The following is a 21527-nucleotide window of genomic DNA, read 5'->3' as shown; positions in this document are numbered from 1 at the left end:
GGTTGAGTGAGTTCACGATGATTGGTTTTTTTATGTCATTGGGATTCATGTAGAATCTATACTCTCAAATTGAGATCACTTAAGTCATTGCATGATGTATGGTTTTATTGGCTTTTGGATTTGTGTAGAATTCATCATCTTGAGTTATTTTTGATTGGGTGATATTTTGCATTATGTTCTCATCTAGTCCTTGTGTTATGATCATCATGATGGTGGTGCACCACTAAAGAGTATGTGTGTATACATTTTTTAGAGGACTTCTAGGTCTCAACCTTCCATGGTACACTCGAAGTTATGATCATTCATGTTGGGTTGGGAATATGCATGCCCACGGGCACTTTTCATAGGATGAGAATGGGTAGGATAGGGTAGCATATGGAGGGGGCTTCTATCTCATAGCTTGGTGATCATGGAATTGGAGGTTGGCAAAGGAAGCTTTAAGTAAGTGATAACTAAATAAAATGTGTGAGTGTTAATAAAAACTTAAGAAAATGAAGAGTTCCACATTCATGTGATGGTTCCAAGTGAGTCCCTTGAGACTATTGCCACACGTGATTTGAGCTTGGGATTATAAATTCCAAGTGATTCTCCATGATGTCAATCCCTACTTAGTAGCCTATTAAGTGTCTAACTAGGACCTATACTACTTGCATTGTCTTAGGTTCTTGGTTACATCCATCATACTGCCTCACGTGAGTGTTAGCCATGGATTTTTTCTTTGTGTGTGATTGTGGTTGGATCATTATCTCCATTACCACAATGAGTGTGGACTTATGGGTGCCACATGGTTGGGAGGTGTAGCTACCCATACCATTTTTAGGGACCAGTGTATAGAGATTATCTTTTATCCTAGTGCAACTGTTGTTGGATGTTTTTCACTTGGTACTTTGGGTTTCAAAGTATGCTTTATTGTGATTTATGTTTTCATTGGAATGCTTGTATATCATATTCAAATGATGTTATTTATTAATTAATTTCCTTATTATGATGATTAGCATGTGATAGGTGATGTTATCTACTTGTAGGATTATCTTATGCTTTATTGCTAAAATGTTAGATTTCCTTATGCTTATATTGTAGCCTATTTTATAGTGACATCCCTATTATGATAGTATTGATGATCTAATTGGTGGCTTGGGATTTTACACATGGGTGATGGCTAGGATCCATGATGGTGTTATGATGCTATTGATGGTTGGAAGGAATCGCATACTTAGTTTTGCTGTTTAGTTACTGTGATGTTATTTCTATGTATTGCAATGTTATTTCTATATATTGCGATGTTACTTTTGTTCACTGTGATGTTTCTTTTAGTGTGTTCTTTACTTCTATGGTTTATATGGATAGATATTCTTATTTCATGTTGTTTATGCACTTGAGTGTTCATTCCTAAATTTATGTGGATCTGGTACTCCCTGGAGTAGAGGAAATTCATTTCCTAAGTTTTTTTCGTTAAGTGTTTTGGCTTGCTAATGTGTTTCCTCATGCAAAATTGTATTTTTTCGTGCAACAATGTGAAGGTTCATGCAATTCTTGGTTCTTCCTTGCACAAGATTATGCACTTCCTCATGTGAGATTGGAGAGCAGTGCACTTCCTCACATGAGAAAGAGGGAGCAGTTAGGCTTGGCCAAGGAAGTTTTGAAAGTTGGTTTTAGAGACCTTATTGAATTTCACACCTTTCCAGTTCAAAATAGTCTTTCTTAGGGGTTTAAAATATATCATCTAAGTATAAAGATAAGTTGACATATATTTAATTCCTTATACTTAAGATATATTTTAATAAATGTGACAAGTCTTTTGAGATAGGTTTCAAACCTCTCAAAGATAAGATAAAGTTTCTAGGAAATTTTAGGGCTTTAGAAATTTAGACTTAGCCAAATTTCACGGCTTCAGGATTTCAGACTTAGCCAAATTTTAGGACTATGCATTGATACCCTAGATTGGTTTTTTGTTGATGAGTGTTCATTTCTTCAAGCCCTCATTATGTGTGTGGTCATTGTTGGCCTCTGTTTGCATGTGTCAGTTTGTTAGTGGCATTCAGAGATTTGTTGGTTGTCAGGATTGTGGTGAAGTCTTCCATTGTGATCTTTGTGATCCCTATATGATGTTGTTTTATGAATTCATATTTGTAAAAAATAAATATCTTGGATTGTATTGAATCCTTGTTCCAAGGATCTTTGGGTGGGCCATTACAACCATCCTAAGTAGAAAATTGGGTGAGAAGTTAGTCACAGTCAAGACAAACCTCACTTTTATATGACATCATGCATGGTGTACATGTTAGTAGCCATAACCACCAACTACCTAGGTCTATAAAAAAAGGGGAGCATACAAGATGCAACTTCTTAGCCCTAGTTGTTTACCCACAACTAGTGAAGAAGAAGCTCCCACTAAAAAGTGTGGAATATAGGATAGTCAATGATGGATTAATTTTTTCCATCATTAGGTTCATTGAAAGAGATTATGCTAAAAGAATGTTAGTAGAGGAAACAACAAGAATAAGTGAAGTAGAAGCCTACTATATTTAGTTTAAGAAATTCACATATCTCTAATCAATGCATGTAAATAAATGTTTGGTGAGTAATGAAAGTTTTATCTATACACCTTAGATAAATGATTCAGCCCCCCTCTTAGTTATTCTAAATATCCCAACAATTGGTATCAAAGCTATTGGTGATTGTGAGGAAATAATTTGAAGGTACTTGAAGCTAAAACTCAAGATGTATAGAAAGAAGGTACCCAAACTAAAAAAGGATAACTTTCTTTCATGACAAAGTTTGATGAAGTTGCATCCAGGGGGACTTCAAAATTTTGCAATATCAACTATGACCATTATAATTGTAGAAGTGACTAGAGCTTTTACTATAAAACAACTAAAAGAAAAGAAAGAACATAATTAGCTAATGTACTAAGGAATTAAAACTATTTAATTTAATAATTATGCTCACTTTAATTATTTGAATGAGATTATTAAATTAAATGGAAAATGCATTATGAGGTTATATCTCACTTTATTAAATTGAATAATATCTTCAAAATCTTTTCTTCAATTCCAAAATGGAAACTCTGAGTAGACTATCCTTGGAATTGGAATTAATTTAGTTAACTTGTTCTCACACTCATGAAAAGCTCAGTTAGTTACTCATCACACTCAGATTTGAAATAGTTAACTTCACTTGCACAAGGAAGTTTCCATTTTAACTGAATCTTCTTTTTGATCTTAACCATCCATCCAAATTGATCTTGGCCATTGATCAATTCCTAGATTCTATTTAAGGGACCCCCAATCTCTCATTATGAAAATTAGAATTAGAATTGTATTGAACTACTATTGAATTGAGTACTCATTTACTTTCTAGCTTTTAAATTACTATCATTTTAAGCTCTTATTATGATTAAAGAATGCATACATTTATCTTAGTATCTTTTATTCTTAGATTAATGCTTGCATTTCACTTAGATTAATTGCATAATCATACTTTACATAAAAAATCCTTCATTCTAGAAAGGTTTGGTTGCCTACTTCTTGTTCTGAGAGCATAATAGGAAAAATCCTTCTAGTTAGAAGGTAATAGGTCGCATTATCAAACTTCTTGGATAAATGACTCCATGTTTATTCCAAGATGACTCTACATATAATGACCATGTTGAAGTGTGGGTGAAAGACTTGAGGTCACATTTTCATGTATACATTTTTGGTACCCATCATGGGGCTCAAAATTTTTTTTTTCTGGCCTCATCTATTTGCTTTTTTGACATTTTCATCATTTTGTTGTACTTGTTTGTATAGTCTTCTAGATTTTCATGCTGAAAATCTCATTTTTGCATGAAGATTTGAGGGTTTTTCATGTTGCTCTCCACTTTCTCATGCAAAAAAGTGCCCTATTGCACAGATTTTCATGTGGCACCTCATTTTCTTGCATGTGTTAGTGAAAGGCTTCGCCTAGACCTATGCAAGATTTCACATGAAATCTTGAAATAATACAGTTAAAATGTAGTTTTTTAGTATGTTGTTTGTCATTTTTTAGTGATGTGTTTTGTCTAAAACATCAATATTTTAGTTTTTTTTTTCTTTGTAGCCTAACAGTTGTCTATAGGATGTTTGACAAAGACTCCTTTATACAAACTTTTCCAAACATGAACTGACTATGTATTTGCAGGACACTATCAAAGATACGATTGTCGAAGACCAATCTTAAAACCCACTAAAACAATGTGTCTTTTTCTTGGTTTCTAAACATAGTCTAATTAGGGCTTGTGAATTTTGTAGTGTGCAAGATAGAGGAATATGGGACTATTCTCTTCACCACTTGGAGGTCATGATCAAGGGTGAATCAGAAACCTAGAAGCCTTTGAAAGATGACATCTGAGGGAGGCAAGAAACTTAGTGGTTCTCTAGTGCTAATCCTTCTCTATAATGAGATGATTATTTCCTTTTAGGGGATAAAATCTTTAGAAAGGATGAGTCTAGATTGATTAAGCTAAGTTGGTGATTAATGTGTTTTGCATGTTTGGGTGAGAAAATAAGGTAGAGGATTATGCTCTTTCCCTTTCAGGGAAATCAAAAAACTTTGAACCTTATGTTTAAACCACCAGTCTAAGTCAATCCTTTAGAGGGCTTGCCAGAATGATCCAACCTCTAGGAATGACCCAAGTGAGCACACTCTTTCACTAAAGATTCCAACTCACTATAATAAAGAAGCTTTGTAGAGTGAAATACTCCAAAGCCATATTAATTTCTTCCTCTTGATTCTTGATATAACATATCAATTGGAGGCTCTGTCTGTTGCACTAGCTGGCACTGACCCTAGTATTGCTAAGCAAGTCTGTGTACTTTTAGATGCTGGTGTGGGCTACTAGTCTCAAATCTACTTGCATAGCCATTATGGATTAATACAAATGGAAGCCAAGTAAAAACCTTTAGTTAGAGGCTACCAGGTTCACCTCTGGAAGGAGACATAATCTTGTGCAAGGAGGGGGATGAATATCTCCTATAGAACTCACCATAGGCATGCTAGTAGGTGTTGGAAGGTGTTATTTGTGCTTGACCCCTACCACAAGGGTTTTCATTTAGTGCATATGTTATTGAGCCCTTTGAATAAACCAAAAACATGGGTGCCCTCTAGGGGGTGACACAGCTATATGGGGTGCACGCATCCACATAGGTTGTGGGACAAAGTTTTTGCCTTCTCTACCATTTTTGGTTTCTAGGGATAAAGTGTGTTTGTTATCAAGTCTTAAACATGTCCAAACCTATCTAAACAAACTGAAGATCAAGACACCCCCATCCCTTTGAGTTGCTTTGTCCTTAGTTGGATTGTATTCGACTACTGCTTGCTTCCTGTGTCTTGTTGAAAATGCTTTTTCTTGTTCGAAACCCAAAACTATTTCACAATCTAAAAATAAACCCTACAATTTGTCTATTATTTGTTAAATGAACCAACAATCTATCTGAAACTATCTAAAGTTTTCAAAATCTCTTCAAAATACAATTCAGTTTTTAGTTTGACCTCAATTTTCATGCATAGTTTGCAACATTTCATGTGAGTACTTTTTGTCCTATCATTTCTTTGTGCGGTTCTATCAATATCTTCATGCGAGTACTTGCACATCACCATGTGAGGTCTTGTTGATAGTACTATATTTTATTTTCCAAATCCTAGCACTTCTTCATGCAACTCATAGCACATCCTCGTGTGAGTTTTAATTCCTATTCTAAGATTTTTCTTGTGTTTGTGTACTTTCTTGTGCATCTCCCAAAGGATCTTCATGCGAGACCTTGAGTCAAAATTTCCCAATTGATTTGTTTGAGCTATCTACACTCTACGTCTAGTTTGTTTCCTACATCGGGTTAACTCTTCTTTTTTTGTGAACATTCCCAAACAATGCCATTTTGCTTGGTTGATGACTCGTGGTCTATACTTTAACTAGTCTCATATCTCAATTGTATTATTATCATACCTTAATGTTCATTATACTCCATCTCATTATAGTCATAATCCTTGGCTATTTTAGCCTCTACTCAAACTACTCGTACCTAAGTATACAACACTCTTTCATTTCTTTTTGAGACTACATTTTAGTGTGATCCTTGTCTTGGTTTTTTCTTCTTGTCCTTGTCTATGATTGTTGCAACAAGAAGTGGAAACATTTTTTATTCCATTAGACTTAGGCAATGTTTCAATAGGGGTCATAATCATGGTAGAGGTCATATTCCACTTTATACACAATCTGCATCTAGTTTTTCTAGTGAGGAATCGTCATGATTTCCTTCACCTATCAAATCACCTCGAGTCTAGTGAACATTCTCCATAAACTTACAACAAACTAAGAATCCCTTGTATCAAGAGGATCTTGAAACTAGCAAAGGTCCCCCATCTCTAAACAAAAATTTTGATTTCCTTTTCAAAGGACCTTTCCAATCACAACATACTAAAATTGAACATTTTCCTAAAATGGTTGATTATGAACCTAAACATGGTAGTCATAGCAGACATCAAGACCAACCTAGGAATGACAAAGAAAAATACCATGACACTAATGAGGAACAGGAAGAGGTGGAAATACTTCCCAAACACATAGAAAAGTGTCACAAAGACAAAAAATTTCAAAAGGTCATGGAAATCCTACTCAACAAAGAGAAAGAAAAACACTTTCTCAAACTCACCCAAGAGGGAGCTAAGTTACCCCATCATTTCAATGTGGAAACCATCATCATGCCTAAAGAGGAAACTAAGACTTCCAAACTCCAAAAGCAATTGAAAATCATGTAAGACCAACTAGCTTAGATGATGGATGAAAAAGAAAAACTTGTAAAATCATACACCTTAGACACTCTTTGTCCATTTCCATTTGATAGGAGCATAGACATGCCTCCTTTTCCAAGAGGAGTAGAGCTAACCAAGTATGATAAATACTTTGGAACCACCGATCCCCAAGATCACTTACAAGAATTTGGTGTCCCTTCTATAGAATTTATGTATAATTAGACATATCTCATGTTTTTATTCCCAAGAAGTCTATGTGGTTAGGGAATGGAGTGGTTTTCACACTTGCCTCTTGGCATCAAGACATTTAATGAAATTGCCAACTTGTTTGTCTAGCAGTATTCTCATAACATTCAACACCCTATTAATATTTGAGATTTATGTAACCTTAAGTAGAAGGCTAGTGAACCTTTCCTCATATTCCTTTCAGAGGCGGAGACAACTTTACACTAAATATTCACACAAGATTCTTGAAGCAAAAAAGCTTGACATCTTCACTAACAATCTCCTACCCAATTTTGGATATAGAGTCCAACTCCAAGGTCCACGCACCTTGAAAGACATGGTCATGCAAGCTATCTGCATAGAGGAATTCATGGTCAAGAAGGGTGAACTTACCCTTGAAAAGGACACAAAACAAGAATTCACCTCTAACAAGGACAAACCCAAGTATATCAACAAGAACCAAGAAATTGTACATGATGGGGTTGTTGACAATGTCACTCCTAAACTTGCTAAGGCAGCCTTTAATCTCACAGATCATCTCAACATAGCCAAGAATGTTGAAAAAACTTCTCCTGACAAGAAGACATCTGGAAATAGACCAAGAAACTCATGGGCTACACACCCTAAACGAGAGTATATGCCTCTAGGTGAACCTTTGGATGTGGTTTACAAGACCTTGTTACAAAACAAGCTTATTTAACCATTGGACAACTCTCACCCTTATGATCTACAACCACACCCACCATGGTAAAACAAAATTGCATTCTATGAGTACCACCAAAATAAAAGGCACAAAAATAGCAACTGCATAAACCTGTGTCACAAGGTCCATGACATGATTGATGATGGTGAGATTGTGGTAGATGGACATAATAAGAACTCGGATCACAAGGATTTCAAAGAGCCCTTCCCAGCTTATGAAAAAGGATGAGGTGATATTTTGCATTATGTTCTCATCTAGTCCTTGTGTTATGATCATCGTGATGGTGGTGCACAACTAAAGAGTATGTGTGTATACATTTTTTAGAGGACTTCTAGGTCTCAACCTTCCATGGTACACTCGAAGTTATGATAATTCATGTTGGGTTGGGAATATGCATGCCCACGGGCACTTTTCATAGGATGAGAATGGGTAGGATAGGGTAGCATATGGAGGGGGCTTCTATCTCATAGCTTGGTGATCATGGAATTGGAGGTTGGCAAAGGAAGCTTTAAGTAAGTGATACCTAAATAAAATGTGCGAGTGTTAATAAAAACTTAAGAAAATGAAGAGTTCCACATTCATGTGATGGTTCCAAGTGAGTCCCTTGAGACTATTTCCACACGTGATTTGAGCTTGGGATTATAAATTCCAAGTGATTCTCCATGATGTCAATCCCTACTTAGTAGCCTATGTCTCAAGGGATAACCCAGTTATTTTTGATTGGGTGATATTTTGCATTATGTTCTCATCTAGTCCTTGTGTTATGATCATCGTGATGGTGGTGCACCACTAAAGAGTATGTGTGTATACATTTTTTAGAGGACTTCTAGGTCTCAACCTTCCATGGTACACTCGAAGTTATGATCATTCATGTTGGGTTGGGAATATGCATGCCCACGGGCACTTTTCATAGGATGAGAATGGGTAGGATAGGGTAGCATATGGAGGGGGCTTCTATCTCATAGCTTGGTGATCATGGAATTGGAGGTTGGCAAAGGAAGCTTTAAGTAAGTGATAACTAAATAAAATGTGTGAGTGTTAATAAAAACTTAAGAAAATGAAGAGTTCCACATTCATGTGATGGTTCCAAGTGAGTCCCTTGAGACTATTGCCACACGTGATTTGAGCTTGGGATTATAAATTCCAAGCGATTCTCCATGATGTCAATCCCTACTTAGTAGCCTATTAAGTGTCTAACTAGGACCTATACTACTTGCATTGTCTTAGGTTCTTGGTTACATCCATCATACTGCCTCACGTGAGTGTTAGCCATGAATTTTTTCTTTGTGTGTGATTGTGGTTGGATCATTATCTCCATTACCACAATGAGTGTGGACTTATGGGTGCCACATGGTTGGGAGGTGTAGCTACCCATACCATTTTTAGGGACCAGTGTATAGAGATTATCTTTTATCCTAGTGCAACTGTTGTTGGATGTTTTTCACTTGGTACTTTGGGTTTCAAAGTATGCTTTATTGTGATTTATGTTTTCATTGGAATGCTTGTATATCATATTCAAATGATGTTATTTATTAATTAATTTCCTTATTATGATGATTAGCATGTGATAGGTGATGTTATCTACTTGTAGGATTATCTTATGCTTTATTGCTAAAATGTTAGATTTCCTTATGCTTATATTGTAGCCTATTTTATAGTGACATCCCTATTATGATAGTATTGATGATCTAATTGGTGGCTTGGGATTTTACACATGGGTGATGGCTAGGATCCATGATGGTGTTATGATGCTATTGATGGTTGGAAGGAATCGCATACTTAGTTTGGCTGTTTAGTTACTGTGATGTTATTTCTATGTATTGCTATGTTATTTCTATATATTGCGATGTTACTTTTGTTCACTGTGATGTTTCTTTTAGTGTGTTCTTTACTTCTATGGTTTATATGGATAGATATTCTTATTTCATGTTGTTTATGCACTTGAGTGTTCATTCCTAAATTTATGTGGATCTGGTACTCCCTGGAGTAGAGGAAATTCATTTCCTAAGTTTTTTTCGTTAAGTGTTTTGGCTTGCTAATGTGTTTCCTCATGCAAAATTGTATTTTTTCGTGCAACAATGTGAAGGTTCATGCAATTCTTGGTTCTTTCTTGCACAAGATTATGCACTTCCTCATGTGAGATTGGAGAGCAGTGCACTTCCTCACATGAGAAAGAGGGAGCAGTTAGGCTTGGCCAAGGAAGTTTTGAAAGTTGGTTTTAGAGACCTTATTGAATTTCACACCTTTCCAGTTCAAAATAGTCTTTCTTAGGGGTTTAAAATATATCATCTAAGTATAAAGATAAGTTGACATATATTTAATTCCTTATACTTAAGATATATTTTAATAAATGTGACAAGTCTTTTGAGATAGGTTTCAAACCTCTCAAAGATAAGATAAAGTTTCTAGGAAATTTTAGGGCTTTAGAAATTTAGACTTAGCCAAATTTCACGGCTTCAAGATTTCAGACTTAGCCAAATTTTAGGACTATGCATTGATACCCTAGATTGGTTTTTTGTTGATGAGTGTTCATTTCTTCAAGCCCTCATTATGTGTGTGGTCATTGTTGGCCTCTGTTTGCATGTGTCAGTTTGTTAGTGACATTCAGAGATTTGTTGGTTGTCAGGATTGTGGTGAAGTCTTCCATTGTGATCTTTGTGATCCCTATATGATGTTGTTTTATGAATTCATATTTGTAAAAAATAAATATCTTGGATTGTATTGAATCCTTGTTCCAAGGATCTTTGGGTGGGCCATTACAACCATCCTAAGTAGAAAATTGGGTGAGAAGTTAGTCACAGTCAAGACAAACTTCACTTTTATATGACATCATGCATGGCGTACATGTTAGTAGCCATAACCACCAACTACCTAGGTCTATAAAAAAAGGGGAGCATACAAGATGCAACTTCTTAGCCCTAGTTGTTTACCCACAACTAGTGAAGAAGAAGCTCCCACTGAAAAGTGTGGAATATAGGATAGTCAATGATGGATTAATTTTTTCCATCATTAGGTTCATTGAAAGAGATTATGCTAAAAGAATGTTAGTAGAGGAATCAACAAGAATAAGTGAAGTAGAAGCCTACTATATTTAGTTTAAGAAATTCACATATCTCTAATCAATGCATGTAAATAAATGTTTGGTGAGTAATGAAAGTTTTATCTATACACCTTAGATAAATGATTCAGCCCCCCTCTTAGTTATTCTAAATATCCCAACAATTGGTATCAAAGCTATTGGTGATTGTGAGGAAATAATTTGAAGGTACTTGAAGCTAAAACTCAAGATGTATAGAAAGAAGGTACCCAAACTAAAAAAGGATAACTTTCTTTCATGACAAAGTTTGATGAAGTTGCATCCAGGGGGACTTCAAAATTTTGCAATATCAACTATGACCATTATAATTGTAGAAGTGACTAGAGCTTTTACTATAAAACAACTAAAAGAAAAGAAAGAACATAATTAGCTAATGTACTAAGGAATTAAAACTATTTAATTTAATAATTATGCTCACTTTAATTATTTGAATGAGATTATTAAATTAAATGGAAAATGCATTATGAGGTTATATCTCACTTTATTAAATTGAATAATATCTTCAAAATCTTTTCTTCAATTCCAAAATGGAAACTCTGAGTAGACTATCCCTGGAATTGGAATTAATTTAGTTAACTTGTTCTCACACTCATGAAAAGCTCAGTTAGTTACTCATCACACTCAGATTTGAAATAGTTAACTTCACTTGCACAAGGAAGTTTCCATTTTAACTGAATCTTCTTTTTGATCTTAACCATCCATCCAAATTGATCTTGGCCATTGATCAATTCCTAGATTCTATTTAAGGGACCCCCAATCTCTCATTATGAAAATTAGAATTAGAATTGTATTGAACTACTATTGAATTGAGTACTCATTTACTTTCTAGCTTTTAAATTACTATCATTTTAAGCTCTTATTATGATTAAAGAATGCATACATTTATCTTAGTATCTTTTATTCTTAGATTAATGCTTGCATTTCACTTAGATTAATTGCATAATCATACTTTACATAAAAAATCCTTCATTCTAGAAAGGTTTGGTTGCCTACTTCTTGTTCTGAGAGCATAATAGGAAAAATCCTTCTAGTTAGAAGGTAATAGGTCGCATTATCAAACTTCTTGGATAAACGACTCCATGTTTATTCCAAGATGACTCTACATATAATGACCATGTTGAAGTGTGGGTGAAAGACTTGAGGTCACATTTTCATGTATACATTTTTGGTACCCATCATGGGGCTCAAAAATTTTTTTTTTTGGCCTCATCTATTTGCTTTTTTGACATTTTCATCATTTTGTTGTACTTGTTTGTATAGTCTTCTAGATTTTCATGCTGAAAATCTCATTTTTGCATGAAGATTTGAGGGTTTTGCATGTTGCTCTCCACTTTCTCATGCAAAAAAGTGCCCTATTGCACAGATTTTCATGTGGCACCTCATTTTCTTGCATGTGTTAGTGAAAGGCTTCGCCTAGACCTATGCAAGATTTCACATGAAATCTTGAAATAATACAGTTAAAATGTAGTTTTTTAGTATGTTGTTTGTCATTTTTTATTGACGTGTTTTGTCTAAAACATCAATATTTTAGTTTTTTTTTTCTTTGTAGCCTAACAGTTGTCTATAGGATGTTTGACAAAGACTCCTTTATACAAACTTTTCCAAACATGAACTGACTATGTATTTGCAGGACACTATCAAAGATACGATTGTCGAAGACCAATCTTAAAACCCACTAAAACAATGTGTCTTTTTCTTGGTTTCTAAACATAGTCTAATTAGGGCTTGTGAATTTTGTAGTGTGCAAGATAGAGGAATATGGGACTATTCTCTTCACCACTTGGAGGTCATGATCAAGGGTGAATCAGAAACCTAGAAGCCTTTGAAAGATGACATCTGAGGGAGGCAAGAAACTTAGTGGTTCTCTAGTGCTAATCCTTCTCTATAATGAGATGATTATTTCCTTTTAGGGGATAAAATCTTTAGAAAGGATGAGTCTAGATTGATTAAGCTAAGTTGGTGATTAATGTGTTTTGCATGTTTGGGTGAGAAAATAAGGTAGAGGATTATGCTCTTTCCCTTTCAGGGAAATCAAAAAACTTTGAACCTTATGTTTAAACCACCAGTCTAAGTCAATCCTTTAGAGGGCTTGCCAGAATGATCCAACCTCTAGGAATGACCCAAGTGAGCACACTCTTTCACTAAAGATTCCAACTCACTATAATAAAGAAGCTTTGTAGAGTGAAATACTCCAAAGCCATATTAATTTCTTCCTCTTGATTCTTGATATAACATATCAATTGGAGGCTCTGTCTGTTGCACTAGCTGGCACTGACCCTAGTATTGCTAAGCAAGTCTATGTACTTTTAGATGCTGGTGTGGGCTACTAGTCTCAAATCTAATTGCATAGCCATTATGGATTAATACAAATGGAAGCCAAGTAAAAACCTTTAGTTAGAGGCTACCAGGTTCACCTCTGGAAGGAGACATAATCTTGTGCAAGGAGGGGGATGAATATCTCCTATAGAACTCACCATAGGCATGCTAGTAGGTGTTGGAAGGTGTTATTTGTGCTTGACCCCTACCACAAGGGTTTTCATTTAGTGCATATGTTATTGAGCCCTTTGAATAAACCAAAAACATGGGTGCCCTCTAGGGGGTGACATAGCTATATGGGGTGCACGCATCCACATAGGTTGTGGGACAAAGTTTTTGCCTTCTCTACCATTTTTGGTTTCTAGGGATAAAGTGTGTTTTTTATCAAGTCTTAAATATGTCCAAACCTATCTAAACAAACTGAAGATCAAGACACCCCCATCCCTTTGAGTTGCTTTGTCCTTAGTTGGATTGTATTCGACTACTGCTTGCTTCCTGTGTCTTGTTGAAAATGCTTTTTCTTGTTCGAAACCCAAAACTATTTCACAATCTAAAAATAAACCCTACAATTTGTCTATTATTTGTTAAATGAACCAACAATCTATCTGAGACTATCTAAAGTTTTCAAAATCTCTTCAAAATACAATTCAGTTTTTAGTTTGACCTCAATTTTCATGCATAGTTTGCAACATTTCATGCGAGTACTTTTTGTCCTATCATTTCTTTGTGCGGTTCTATCATTATCTTCATACGAGTACTTGCACATCACCATGTGAGGTCTTGTTGATAGTACTATATTTTATTTTCCAAATCCTAGCACTTCTTCATGCAACTCATAGCACATCCTCGTGTGAGTTTTAATTCCTATTCTAAGATTTTTCTTGTGTTTGTGTACTTTCTTGTGCATCTCCCAAAGGATCTTCATGCGAGACATTGAGTCAAAATTTCCCAATTGATTTGTTTGAGCTATCTACACTCTACGTCTAGTTTGTTTCCTACATCGGGTTAACTCTTCTTTTTTTGTGAACATTCCCAAACAATGCCATTTTGCTTGGTTGATGACTCGTGGTCTATACTTTAACTAGTCTCATATCTCAATTGTATTATTATCATCCCTTAATGTTCATTATACTCCATCTCATTATAGTCATAATCCTTGGCTATTTTAGCCTCTACTCAAACTACTCGTACCTAAGTATACAACACTCTTTCATTTCTTTTTGAGACTACATTTTAGTGTGATCCTTGTCTTGGTTTTTTCTTCTTGTCCTTGTCTATGATTGTTGCAACAAGAAGTGGAAACATTTTTTATTCCCTTAGACTTAGGCAAGGTTTCAATAGGGGTCATAATCATGGTAGAGGTCATATTCCACTTTATACACAATCTGCATCTAGTTTTTCTAGTGAGGAATCGTCATGATTTCCTTCACCTATCAAATCACCTCGAGTCTAGTGAACATTCTCCATAAACTTACAACAAACTAAGAATCCCTTGTATCAAGAGGATCTTGAAACTAGCAAAGGTCCCCCATCTCTAAACAAAAATTTTGATTTCCTTTTCAAAGGACCTTTCCAATCACAACATACTAAAATTGAACATTTTCCTAAAATGGTTGATTATGAACCTAAACATGGTAGTCATAGCAGACATCAAGACCAACCTAGGAATGACAAAGAAAAATACCATGACACTAATGAGGAACAGGAAGAGGTGGAAATACTTCCCAAACACATAGAAAAGTGTCACAAAGACAAAAACTTTCAAAAGGTCATGGAAATCCTACTCAACAAAGAGAAAGAAAAACACTTTCTCAAACTCACCCAAGAGGGAGCTAAGTTACCCCATCATTTCAATGTGGAAACCATCATCATGCCTAAAGAGGAAACTAAGACTTCCAAACTCCAAAAGCAATTGAAAATCATGTAAGACCAACTAGCTTAGATGATGGATGAAAAAGAAAAACTTGTAAAATCATACACCTTAGACACTCTTTGTCCATTTCCATTTGATAGGAGCATAGACATGCCTCCTTTTCCAAGAGGAGTAGAGCTAACCAAGTATGATAAATACTTTGGAACCACCGATCCCCAAGATCACTTACAAGAATTTGGTGTCCCTTCTATAGAATTTATGTATAATTAGACATATCTCATGTTTTTATTCCCAAGAAGTCTATGTGGTTAGGGAATGGAGTGGTTTTCACACTTGCCTCTTGGCATCAAGACATTTAATGAAATTGCCAACTTGTTTGTCTAGCAGTATTCTCATAACATTCAACACCCTATTAATATTTGAGATTTATGTAACCTTAAGTAGAAGGCTAGTGAACCTTTCCTCATATTCCTTTCAGAGGCGGAGACAACTTTACACTAAATATTCACACAAGATTCTTGAAGCAAAAAAGCTTGACATCTTCACTAAAAATCTCCTACCCAATTTTGGATCTAGAGTCCAACTCCAAGGTCCACGCACCTTGAAAGACATGGTCATGCAAGCTATCTGCATAGAGGAATTCATGGTCAAGAAGGGTGAACTTACCCTTGAAAAGGACACAAAACAAGAATTCACCTCTAACAAGGACAAACCCAAGTATATCAACAAGAACCAAGAAATTGTACATGATGGGGTTGTTGACAATGTCACTCCTAAACTTGCTAAGGCAGCCTTTAATCTCACAGATCATCTCAACATAGCCAAGAATGTTGAAAAACCTTCTCCTAACAAGAAGACATCTGGAAATAGACCAAGAAACTCATGGGCTACACACCCTAAACGAGAGTATATGCCTCTAGGTGAACCTTTGGATGTGGTTTACAAGACCTTGTTACAAAACAAGCTTATTTAACCATTGGACAACTCTCACCCTTATGATCTACAACCACACCCACCATGGTAAAACAAAATTGCATTCTATGAGTACCACCAAAATAAAAGGCACAAAAATAGCAACTGCATAAACCTGTGTCACAAGGTCCATGACATGATTGATGATGGTGAGATTGTGGTAGATGGACATAATAAGAACTCGGATCACAAGGATTTCAAAGAGCCCTTCCCAGCTTATGAAAAAGGAGAGAGGTCAAAACAAAAACCTAATAACAAGGTCAGCTATGCATACTTTAATGATAACAACATGATCAACATGGTTGAACTTATGGATTTTGAGTATTGTGATGCCATTACCATTAAGGGCAAGCAAGATAATAATAAACCCAGGATGCCATTTTTCTTGAGGGGTCCTATTTTCAATGCAATAGATAACACATCATTGCAATACTGTGCCAATGCTATTACACACTCTCATGCCAAGTTGGTGCTCAAAGGCCCTACGCCTTCTACTCCTAATCTTGAAAAAAATAAAGATAAAACCCTTACTAATCCATCTAGTAGAGGTGTAAAACTCACAACAAATTCAAAAGCAACTAGCTACAATGTTCTCGATCAATTAAAATGAACTAATGCTCAAATCACAATCTTTGAGCTACTTAAAATCTCACCTGCTCATAGGCAGATTCTAGACAAAGCCCTCATTGAGGAAAATTTTCCTCAAGATCTTGATCTTGAGTGATTTCAATCTATGGTAGGTCACCTGACCTTGCCTTACTTTATGTCATTCTCTAAGGAGGATGATAAATCATTGATTCACCCACACAATCAACCTCTACACATTAAGGTCATGATACATCAAACATTTTTCCATCAAGTACTCATCAATAATGGCACTGGGTTGAACATTGTCTTTGCTGCTCTTCTTAGACTATTAAATTATTCTGAGGACTCCATTGATCCTCTCCACAAGATCACTATCAAAGAATATAACAAAGTCAAGTGAAAGTCTCTAGGTCTTATAGTATTACCCCTTCATGTTGGTCCTATAGAAAGGGATGTCACTTGTCAGGTCCTTGACATTCCCTTGGCTTATAACATTCTACTAGGAAGACCATGGATACATGAGATGCATGCTATGTCATCCACATTCCATCAATACATCAAATTCTCATTTTATGGCTCTAAAGTCACTATTCCTACAAGCACTAGGGAATCTATTGATTATCATGATAACAAGTTGAAACAAATTGAGCAGTCATTCAAGCTAAAAGAAACTAGCATGGGTGACTACCATATTGAACTAGTGTTTTCATTAACATATCTTTCTGAATCTCCTTGACATTATGTGAGACCATCTGAGGCAAATAAACCATTTGTGTTGATGCCTCAAATCAAGTAAAATGACACTTTTGTCAAAGCCACAATCCCCTTAGAGGATGAAAGTGAAAATAGAGCCATTTCTACGTGGCTTTATAGAGAGGAGACTCTAGTTGACCTAACAAAACAAGCTCATGAGATCAGTCCTAAGAAATATGGCCCTAGTCTTAAACTCATGAAGTGCTTTGGCTATAAGGGAATTGGTCCCATTAGATGCAATAACAATGGTCTAGTTGATCCTATCAAAGCAATAGTTTGAAGAAACAAAGATACATTTGGTCTAGGATTTAAGAGGGTTCCCCTCCATTTAGGGACTAACAAATTCATACTAGAACCTAAGAGTTCATCTGGAAATGAGTCACAAGATGAGTCAGATACTCAAGAAGATAATTTAGACAATGAGGATCCTTATCCTATTCCTCATGATCTTGCTAAATTCTTTGCTAAGCTGGATGACTTTGTGCCAAGTATCAGCACTATGGATGGTACTAGTGATTCCTCTGAGGACAATAATGATCCACACCATAATCATTTAGAAAAGGGAGAGTATAGTGAAGCATTACATGTTGAGTACCTTTGTAAAGATCCAGATGATGAAGGCAAGTATGTCCCTATTACTGTTGGGGAATTCTATAGCCTGTCACCATGCAACACTGATTCTAAGGAATATGAATTTGACTCCCTTTCAGAAGTGACTACAGATAAAGTCATTGACCAAGTTTATGTCTATGAAAACCAACTCAAAGTGGGTGAAATGTCTAGGGTTAGGTTAGACAAGTCTAATCCAACTAGTGTCGCTGAGTCTTCAGTTGTTGATGCTAGTACTCAAAGGTATTCAAACACACTTGTGGATGAAGCAACTCTAGGTCTTGAATTGTTGCTCCAAGAATTTAATGACTATAACATGATTGCAATCAAACCCAACACTACTCTTTCACTCATATATCCTGAGCTTATAGACTGGAATCCTAACACATCTAGTGAAGTCCCCACATTCTAGAATGACAATGCTCTTATCTGCTACTTGAATGCTATCGAACTAGTAATGTCTTCTGCTAGCAAAAAAAGCATTAGTATGACTAAAGATGACATCAAATATCTTAGTCATACTAATAAAAAGAAAAAACATAGAAGGTTTGACGGTGAAAACCACATTGTGGTAGTGTCAGAACCCAAAAAAGTTTTTAAAAAAAGATGTATCCATGGGTGAAAACCTCTCAGAGGCACTTGTGGATGAGATATTTGATACACTTTCAAGAGAGATCATTAGTATTGATAGAGCCAACACAACTAATCAACCTGGGCACAGAAGAACATCCTCATATGATACATCTAGCACAGTTAGTATCTCCTAAAGAAAAGGAGGAATTCATTGCCTTCTTTTGAGAGAAGAAGATAAATTTTTCTTGGACATATTCTAACATGCCAGAACCAGATCTTCATCTCATTAAGTATCATTTTTCCATTGCACTAGGCATTAAACTAGTTAAACAAAAACTTTGGAAAATGCATCCTCATGTTGCATTACTTGTCAAAGCTGGACTGGAGAAACTTCTAAAAGCTAGTTTCATACATGCTATCAATTATGCTGAATGGATATCAAACATCATTCCAGTCTCCAAGCACAATAAATCTATCAGGGTTTGTACTGAATTCTATGATCTCAACTTAGCATGTCCTAAGGATGATTTTCCATTTCCCAACATTGATATGATAGTGGACATGATAGTAGGATATGAGATGTACTCTCTCATGCACAAGATTTCTAGTTATAATACAATCAAAATTGTGCTAGAAGATTAGGAAAATACTACTTTTACATGTGCATGGGGAACCTTCTATTGGAATGTAATGCCATTCGGCTTGAAAAATGCTAGTGTTACCTATCAGAGAGTAGTCACTACAATTTTCTATGACATGATGCATAAGACCATGGAGGACTACATGGATGATACCTTGGCCAAGAGTACAAAACACCATAGTCGTTTACAAGATTTGGGACCTATTCTAGATCGCATGGAAAATTTTAGTCTCAGGCTCAACCCTAAGAAATGTGCATTTGGCATCATATTAGGGAAGCTATTGGGATACATTGTGTCTATGAAAAGAAATTAGGTGGATTTGGTGAAAGTTCAAGAAATTATGGATATGCCTCTACCCTGTAACTTCAGCTAGATGAGAGGTCTACAAGGAAGACTCCAATCTATTGGTAGGTTCATCTCACAGTTGGTAGATAGATCACAATACTTTACAGAGACTCTACATAAGGGTGTGAAATTCAACTAGAGTTAGGATTGTGAGAAAAGCTTGACACATATCAAATAATATCTTGCTAATCTGTCAATTTTGATGCCTCCTATCTATGGGAAGCCTTCAATTTTATACATCTTAGTAACTGAAACATCCCTGGGAATATTATTAGCTCAAGAGAATGACAATAAAAAGGAAAGAGCTATTTGCTATTTGAGTTGCACACTGATCTCTTATGAGATATATTATAGCATCGTTGAGAAAACTTGCTTGGCGGTTGTCTTTGCTTCCCAAAAGTTAAGATATTACATGCTTTCTCACACTATGCAGCTAGTGGCTAAAATTGATCCACTAAAGTACTTTCTTAGCAAAGAAGCTCTAATAGGAATATTGGCTAAGTGGGTCATGATACTCAGTGAGTTTGACATTTAATATGTCAAACAAAAGGCTATCAAGGGACAAGTGATTGCAGATCAACTAGTAGATGCACCTATGCAAATTTTTCTCCTGATGAACATTGATTTTCTTGATGAATCAATTTTGACACTCACACATCAAATATGGGTGATGTTCTTTGATGGGTCCTTCACACAACAGGGATTTGGTGCTATATTACTATTCATAATGCCACAAAGATATTCATTGCCCAAAGCACACAAGATTTTGTTTCCTTATACAAACAACATTGCTGAATACAAGGCTCTAATTAATGGAATGAATATTGTAGTTGAATGGAGAGTGGATCAATTATATATCTTTGGGGATTCCCAACTCATCATCAACTAGGTTAATGATGTGTACCAAAAAAAGAATAAAAAATTAATCCCTTACAAATGCATGGTTGATGACATGAAGAAATATTTTTCTCACATCACCTTCCACCAAATTCCTTGAGTAGATAACAAAGTGGCTAATTCCATGGCTACTCTGGCCTCCTTGCTATAGATGCCCAAAAATGATCTCTGACATGAGTTCTTGGAGGAAGTGTTACTCTACCCTTCTTACAATACTCTTGATCATAGGATGATCTATTCTATTGTAGGACAAGATTCATCTCACTACCATCACATCTACTACTATCTCTATAACCAAACCATTCTAGATAGTCTAACTTGGAATGAAAAACATTACCTTATTCATAATGCTTCATAATATGTCATTATTGTTGATGAATTTTTTAGGAGAGGTCTCAACAAAACACTCCTTAGGTGTTTAGAACTCAAAGAGTCTAAACACACATTAATTGATGTTCACAAGGGTATTTTTTGATCTCACTCAAATGGATTGAGGCTAGTTGACAAACTCATCAGAGCTAGTTACTACTAGCCAAAAATGGAGCAAGAGGCAATCAAGTATGCCAAGTCTTAAAAATAGGAATAGCTCCATGGGAATTTGATTCATGCTCTAGCTAGGGAGTTGATTCCAACTACCACATTGTGGCCATTTCAACAATGGACCTTTGATCTTGTGGGTTAGAATCATCCATCTTATTCTAATGGACATAAGTTCATTATTATAGCTAAAAACTACACAAAGTGGGTAGAGGTAGTACCTCTCACAATAGAAAACGGAAAAACTATAGCTCTTTTTATCACAAACTATATCATATGCAGGTATGGTGTACCATCCTCCATCATTATTGACAATGGAGAACAATTTAAAAATAAAGACCTCAAGGAGCTATGCAAGAAATTCAAAATCATGCAACATTGATCTTCTATCTACTACCCACAGGGTAATGGCCAAGTAGAGGCATCTAACAAGGTGATCCTCAAGATTCTCCATTGTATAATCAAAAAATCTAGGAGGGACTGGCACCTCTAGATTAATCCTACAAGAAAAGCATCAGGACTCCAATAGGTACAATGCCCTTTGCTTTGGTTTATAGAGCAGATGATGTGCTTCTAATAGAGGTTGAGATTCCTACTCTGAGAATCTCTATGAAAGGCCTCATTACTAAT

Source organism: Cupressus sempervirens, chromosome 8 (assembly GCF_028749045.1).
Source record: "Cupressus sempervirens isolate cs-2001-9-10 chromosome 8, ASM2874904v1, whole genome shotgun sequence".
Classification (NCBI taxonomy): domain Eukaryota; kingdom Viridiplantae; phylum Streptophyta; class Pinopsida; order Cupressales; family Cupressaceae; genus Cupressus; species Cupressus sempervirens.
The sequence above is the reverse complement of the archived record's forward strand: the minus strand, read 5'-3'. Positions refer to the sequence as shown.